We start from the raw sequence: 8536 nt of genomic DNA on the forward strand, positions 1-8536 counted from the left end.
TCGGTGCTCGATACTACTCCCAAAATAAATGATATAACTTTATGCTCAATTCCCCCATTACAAAGAATGAACTGCTTACATTATTTGAAATACTTTTCAAAACATGACACGTTTTTACATTCTTGAAAACATGCACTTATGAACTTAACTTTGAAGTCCAATAATAAACATGGGTACATTTTTATAAATGACATGTGAAACTTTTAAGTGTTTATGAAATATAACCTTTGAAATTTCCTCTTATCTTACGTTAATTTAAAAGGTAAATGAAGCATGCAAATGTGACATGAGGACTTTCTCAAGGATTAACGAAGACTTTAGAAGTAAAAATCAAGAAGAAAAAATAGGTATGATTTGAAAGAACACATACAGAATGAAGGACGAAAGAGAAAAGGTCAGGTGACCCTGATGTATCCATGGTGCGACGCTGAGAGGGAATTAAAACTTTGGTCCTTAAAAGACTTTTGAGGCAGAAGACTCCGTATCTTCTCAGCATCGTGGAAAAGGGGTGATCGGATGAGTATGGAAATTTCATGCGTCTCCGCGACGTGGCCCTGGACTCAAATAGTTGGCAGATTTCTTTCTTCCTCTTCCAAACTCACTTTAATTAAAAACCCCAATGCAGTTTAATTGAAATCCCACTCAGATTTTATCAACAAACACCACTCATCCGGAAGACCCTTACCTCAAGAGCTCAAAACCTCCATTGTTAAAGAATGGGGTTAAAATTGAAGAACTTTTCAATAATACTTACATAAACAATTTAATGAAAGATTCACAAGATTGGCGTGAGGGCGAGCAAATCCATCACTATGAGAAACCTCACATACCTGGAAGAACAATGTTCTTGAAGGGACTTGAAGGAAAAATCTTGGAAGATGAACCCTAGCCTTAACGGGTTTCGAAGTTCTTGAGCGTATAATTTTGAAGTCAATGAGAGGGTTTAATTTGGAAAACTAATTTTTCTATGAGTTTTGGAAAATTTAGATGACTTGCCAATTGTTTCTAGGAATAAAATACCCTTAAAAGATAAATAAAACTAGCTGGAAGTCGGGATATTTTTCCAGTAGACAGTGAGGTACGCATTCGCTATGTAATGCGAAGCCATCGCAGAGCTGCTGCCAGGTTAGAGCATCTCTAGTAAATCAGTCATATCTATTTACTTAAAACTCAGATTTAGCCAAACTCTGTAATGTTGGAAATAGCTCTCAAAGACCTTCGATTTGATATCTCATGGTCCACCTAACTCTTAATTTTCTAAAAGATATGGTTGTGTGAAGTTGACCCAAAACTTGAAAACTGACCAAATTTCAAGGTTTTACAATATCTCCCCCTTAGGAACATTCGTCCTCGAATGAGATCGCACTAAGTTGAATAAGGGGGGAAAGCATTTAACCACCTCAACTCAAGCACCCAACATGTAATTTACATAACTCAGTATATCAACTTAAAGAGTACTTTACAAAGAGTAAGTACCATGGTTAGAAATTTCTCCGGAATGATAGAGATGTGGGTGTCTCCTCTTCATATCTTCCTCAACCTCCCAAGTAGCTTCCACAACATATTGATTTCTCCATTAGACCTTGGCTGATGCAACCTCTTTGGTTCTCAACTTGTGAACTTGACGATCAAAATCTAAACGGGAAGCTTCTCATAAGATAGGCAGTCGTTGATACCAATATCCTCAGTAGGTACAATGAGTGAAGGATCTCTCAAACACTTCTTTAACATGGATACATGGAACACCAGATGAACTACTGCTAACTTTGAAGGTAGCTCTAACTCATAAGCTAGCTTGTCAACCCTCGTGGATATCCTATAAGGACAAATATACCAGGGACTAAGTTTCCCCTTCTTACCAAATCTCATAGCACCCTTCATGGGTGAAATATTTAAGTAGAACCAATCATCAACCTCAAATTCTAAGTCTCTAAATAATCTTCACCTTCTCCATGGCTTAATGAACCAAATTTGGCCCTATCAACTCAACTTCACCAACTTCAAACCAACTAATAGGTGATCTACACTTCCGCCCATAAAGAGCCTCATGAGGAGCCATCTGGATACTAGAGTGATAACTATTGTTATATGCGAACTCTATGAGAAGCAAGTGATCAACCCATTTACCTTTGAAGTCTATGACACATTCCCTTAACATATCTTCTAAGGTATGAATTGTGCACTCTGTTTTATCATTAGTGTTCCTTGGTGCAGGTGCACTAGCAGATGATGGAGTTGGCCCATTTGGCTTTTGTTGAAAAGATGACTGGTTCGCGTTGCTCTTTTGTTGCTTGAACTCATTTCCTGTTGTCTTAGCCTTCTTGTTCCGAAACTCTTCTCTATCTCTCAACTTATCCTCCTCATCTTGTTGCACATGGATTATAAGCCTTGCTATGTTTGTGTCTCCTATCAACATAGTTGACTAGCCCTCGTTACTTTCCAATCGACAACCCCGATACAAAAAGACTCATCCTCCTCATGTCACCAATCATCTCCGGAGCATAGCGGGACAATTAAGTGAACTTGAGGATATACTAATGGATTCCTATTTCAACTGAAGGAATTCTCTTACCTTTGCCTCCCTCAGCTCACGGGGAAAGAAATGCCCAAGAAGGCCTTTTTGAACACAGCCCAGCTCACAATTAGTGAACCCTCAGCTCTACTCTTCTTCCATTGGTCGTACCAAACTCTAGTAACACCCTTTAGTTGGTATGCAACTAGTTCCACAAGCTCAACATCTGCATCTGCATCATGCATCACCTCAAACACTTTCTGCAACTCTTCCACAAAGTTTTTTCGGATTCCAGTGATACTTGAACTGATAAAGTCTGAAGGATTCATCCTTAAGAACTCACATATTCTAGATGTATCAGCCACATCCTATCGAACCCCTCTCTGTTGCCCAGCTTGGTGGGTCACAACGTGACTCAACATCTGAATATCATCCCAAAACTCAGCATTAGTAACCTATTCTTGGGGTTGCACTTTTGGTGCATTGGGGACCCCTTGATCATAAGGATCAACATTCCTCCTAGAAGGACTCCCTCGAATAACTTTTCGTGGAGGCATGATCTAAAATAACGCGCAACCACGAATTAGAAGAAAATTTTTATAGAGTTGAACTCTATCACACGAAAATAGTATGAAAGAAGTGAGATATTTCCTAAATGTCGTAGCTTCTTAATTATAAACACCCTAGGACACTTGAAATCTATGCTCTAATACCATGTTTTATGCACCCCAAGCCTACACCCTAAACGTAACTGGCACTTGAGAAATATTATTGGCCCCAACCGAACCATTGGTCTGGCTTGATACTCCACGTAAGACTTACTCAATGATATATGAACTCAATTGCAAAGATTTAACTGAACTGTGTCAAATAAATAACTCAAAATATATAAGAATATTCAACTAGCCAGAAATAGGCAACTCAAGTCTTTGAAGCATTTAACAAAAGAAAAGGAAAAGACTACTCAAAACACTACTATCTATGAAGCCTCTAATGATAACGATGGAAGTTGGTACAAGATCCACGACATCCTAACAAAACTGAAAAGTAAATGGGAATCCTCAAGAAGAAAGGATGCTCACCAAAGCAACTCTAGAACTGCACGTGGTATCAACAGTGCGCCTGTTGATGACCCTGAACTCCTATGTCTGCATCATAAAAGATGCAGGCCAAATGGCGTCAGTACCTGGAATGTACGAGCATGCAAGGGGAACTCTAAAACACAGACATAAGCTTGAACTTGATAAAAAGGAAGAACATACTCACCTCATCTCAACTCAACTAAACTCAACTCAAAGATACTCAAGGATGCTCAAAGGTACTCAAAGATACATTATAAAGAAAGCTTTTAAAATAGTAGATAACAACTCAGATGTATTAAAAATACAAAAATATACTTTTTTACCCTTATTTGGGAGATTCTCTATTCGACAACCATTACTATAAGCTATGTAATGATACAACGTCTCGCCCATGCTGCTAGAGGTGTCTATACCTTTCCGGAGTATAAGAAATCTTCAACTAAGTGGATCCACTAAACTATGCTAAAAAGAAATAAGAAATAATCTTAAAAGTAATACCCTTTACCCATGTTGTCATACATGGTTTTAGAGGACTTAGAGTTGTCTCAACTCGTCTCAATATCGGTGCTAAATACTACTCCAATAATATAAATCATGTTCATATGTTTAAAAACATTTCCTCATCCTCAAACTTTGAGATTATTACTCAAAAGGTTCTCTTAAAAGAGATAGTGCTCAAAACCTCGTAATGAACTCATTTGGATATTGAAGTTTCCTCCCATTTTAAATGTAAAGACATTTACTCTTGGGTTTACTTTGTTCCCATATATTCATTTTTAAAAATGAAACTCAACTCTCGTCATCCTCATACTCAAGTGTTAAAACAAGTTTTAAAAGTTGGTAAAAGACTTCTTAGAAAGACTCGGAAGGCACTCTCAAATTTGACTCTTTATCTTTTCTTGAATTTCAATTATAAATTCAAGAGTTACGATTCATGATATGAAGGATCTCGTGATGATTAAATGTAGTTTATATCGCTAGGATTAAGAAAGGAATGAAAGCTCGACCTAAAGGAACAAGTACGGAACGAAAACGATGAAGAAAGTGGTCTGACACTTTGTGGCACAAAGGTGGTGCCCCGCGCTAGGCCTCCCCATACTAGCGCTAGTTTTTGGCGCACAGCTGGCACCACACGCTAGCCCTGCTGGCGCAACGCCCTAACCTGTTTCCAGAATATCCCGACAAATTTTTCTTCTCAATTTTCGACCCTAATTTACCTAGAATCGGATGGTTTCTTCCAAACTCTATTAGATTCAAATATTCAACATAAGTACACGAAATTCTACTCAAAACAACCCTCAAACTCATAACATTCATCTCAAGAACTCATCAAAAACCCATCATTGACAATTTAAGAACGAAACTTCAAGAAACTCATTAAGAACTTTAATACATGGATTGTCATGGATGAAATTAACTCAAAAAACTTATGATTGGCATGAGGGTGAATGGACCCATCTCTATGAAAGCTTACATACCTCGTAAGGATCAAATTAGTATTTAAACTAGCAATTATTGAGGTGAACGTGAGGGTGAACAGATCCATCAAACATCTTCCAGTACTTGGAGGCCTGGCGCTCTGCTCCAACAATGGGTCAGTTTTGTCAGGCCCTTTTCTCCTGCGTTCTTCGTCCAATATGTGTTCTTTAAAATTGTGTTTTCACTCTTTTCTTGATATTAAATCTTAAAATCTTTATTACTTCTTGAGATATCCTCTATATCGTAATAACATCTCTTGCTTTACATTTCAAATTAAATTAAAGTTAGAAGGAAAGTTTAAGAGGTCCTTTTGAGTGAAAGTTGAGAACTCTTTTGTAATTAACTATAGTTTTGAACTAAGTCCTTGAGTTTTGAGTTGTCTATATTGTTATTGAGGTCTTTGAGTTGAGTTGTTCATGTGTATAACTCAACAAGAACTCTATTTTGAGTTATAAATCTTGAAAATCCTTTAAAGCCAAAATTTGTGTTTTAAACTGAGTTCTTTGAGGAAAGTTTAAAGAGACAAATTTGAGTAAAGTTTAAGGAAACTATGTATTCCCAAATGTATCATTTTTCCATTGAGAAAAGAGAAGCTTCGATTTCTAAAAAGAGTTTATAAGTTTAAAGATATTTCAAGAACAATTACTTATTTTAAGAGGATAATTTGAGCAATTATCTCAAGCCAGAGAAAGAGTATGTTTTAACACATTGAGGATAAATATATATTGATTATTTTGGGAGTAGTATTGGGCACCGAATTGGGTTATAGTCTTTTATGATATGGAAGTCCCATAAGAATACGTGGCCACCATAGGATAGGATAGCATTGATTCTTCGTGTGACTCATTTCTGTCTCTAAGAAGGCCTATTAGATGGATTCATAGTCATAATATCAACCTGTATCTCGATAAGGTGTAGGATGACCCTTGCAGCGTGGGTAAACTATATGAGAATGCAATGCTAAGCGTTTAAGATTTCTTGATGGGTGATGATAATAGTCTTCTCCCCCTTCTAAATGATAATGAATATTCAAATCTTAAATTGTCAACCAAAAGTTGTTATATAGAGATTAGTAAACTTTAATCAAATCATGTAATTCAATTCTTTGAATTTTAAAAATGATACCCTCTTCACCTTTTGAATGATAAGGAACCCTTGGATCTTACATTCAAAAGTTATTGTATAGAAATAAGAAAATTTTTATTAACTATATTAATATTTTGTGATAAGAAAAATAATACTTTTTAGAATTAGCAAATCAGATGGTTTTACAAAAATATAAATATCATATCACCTATAGCTATGTAACATTCAAAGTTATGCGTTTTAATTTTAATATAATCATCAATATAAGATTTTTAAAAATAATTTGATTATTTTTAAAAATAATGTGGAAACAAAATAAACATTTTTCAAAAAATAATGTGAACACAAAATAAATGTGTTGCACAAAATTGACTAGTTAAAAAGAATATAACATTAGTGTAACATCTCGCAACTAGAAAGAATTAGAAAGAATTTTAAAATCTGGAAATCGTTATTTTTTGAAAGTAAAAGGAAATCTCGAAAATTGTAAGTTAAAGTTGAGTTTTTTGTCAACTTCAGAAGGCCATAACTACTAGCTCAGGATGTGTTAGGTGTAGTTCCAGATATGGTTGGGAACCTCTTGGAATGATCTTTCCAACTCCGCGAAGATTGCGAGATTCCAAGTTCGTATGAACAAGTTATGCCCTTTGGAAGTTGCGCTGTTGGATTAAGGAAATGTCCAATCCGGAAATATAAGGGGTATTTTAGTCTTTTCACTGCCCTATTATTTTAATCCGATTTTAGGAGTTTAATATGTGTCAATTCAGAACTTAGTCAGTTTTAGAACTTGGGATTTCACGCTAGGGCTAAGGAGAAAGGAGAAGAGAAAAGAAGAAGGAGAAAAGGGCAAATTCATCAAGATCGATCAAGGAACTTGGTGTTTTGCCAAGGATTTACTTCTATCAGGTATGTGAGGCTCTCATAACGTTGGGATCGTTCTCGTACTTGCCAAGCATATTTATTTTTGTTTGGATTCGTCGTAAATGCATTTGAATATTGATGATCTTGATACCTATTCTTGAGTTCATATATTGTTCTTGAATTTGACTGCCATGGGATGTTTCTGAGTTCGTTACGTCGCATTATAAGGTCGTTTCGAGTTATGTTTTTTAGGTACATTGCTGGGTATCTGTATCTAAAAGTGATTTAAGAAAGAGAATCGAGTTTGGGTGGATTGGGGAAGAAAAATGAAGAAGAAATTTTGACGGATGAAATTTGAACATGGGAGCGTGTCGCGCAACCTGTTCCCAGAATTGAAATTTCAGCTCCGCGTCGTGGAGCTGACACGAGGTGTTCTTCCTCAAAAGACGGTTTTGGAACCAAAATTAAATTATGTCTCCGCGTCGTGGACCCACCTTTAAATATTGATTTTTGGACTTTTCTCATGTTTAACTATCTAGAATCATTCCTAAACATCATGAGATCTTTCCAGTCATAAATCTTAATCCTTGAATCCATAATTCAATTCATGGATCAGTTAATAGTCAAGTCAAGAGAAGTTAAGGTCAAAGTCAAGAGAAGTCAGGAGTAAAGTTAAGATAAGTTCTTAAAGTTTACAAAAATCTTTCACAAATATTTTAACTTTGTTTTAAGACTTAAGTTTGAGTTCAGTAAAGAGTAAAGTTGAAGTTCTATTCTTCAAAGAAGTATATGGGGACTATGATTCTCAAAGAGATTTAAACATGTTTTCATATTTAAATAAGAGCGAAAACTGAGATTTCCAAAGAGCCTTTGGGCTAGCTTTTTGAAAAGAGTAATAGCTTTCTAAATGAAGCAAGCAGGGAAACTGAGATTTTCAAGATAACCTTTGAGCTAAGTTTTTGTGCACTAATCTCAAATCACAGAAGAAGTATGTTTTTAAAACATAAAGAGCTAATATATTTTGGGAGTAGTATTGAGCACCGATAAGCGGGAGAGTTCAGATAACTCACAGCCCCCATAAACTATGTATCCACCATGGGTAGAAAAGGGTCATATTTTTTGGATGAACCCATTTCACAATAAACTAGTGGATCCTCTTAGTAGTTCAGGTCCTATACCTTTGGTCGGGTATAGGATGCGCTGGCAGCGTGAGGTAGATCGCTGTATCATCATTATAGTTCTTATGTTTTGGTCCTCGGTTAGAGAAACTCCCATATCAGTTATTGTATTTTTATATACATCAGTTGTTGTATTTTTACATACATTTCAGAGTTATGTTGTATCCTTGTATATACACGGAGTTGACATCATGTTTTAAACAACTTTTCTTTATATTGCACTTGTTTTAAAACTCTTTATATTGAAATGAGTTCAGTTAAGTATTCATGAGTTGAGAAGAGCCAAGTTAAGTGTTTCTTTCAGATTCCCTTTTCAAGCCTATGTTGTTTTAGCATTC

This window comes from Solanum stenotomum, chromosome 1, assembly GCF_019186545.1.
Source record: "Solanum stenotomum isolate F172 chromosome 1, ASM1918654v1, whole genome shotgun sequence".
NCBI classification, from domain to species: Eukaryota; Viridiplantae; Streptophyta; class Magnoliopsida; order Solanales; family Solanaceae; genus Solanum; species Solanum stenotomum.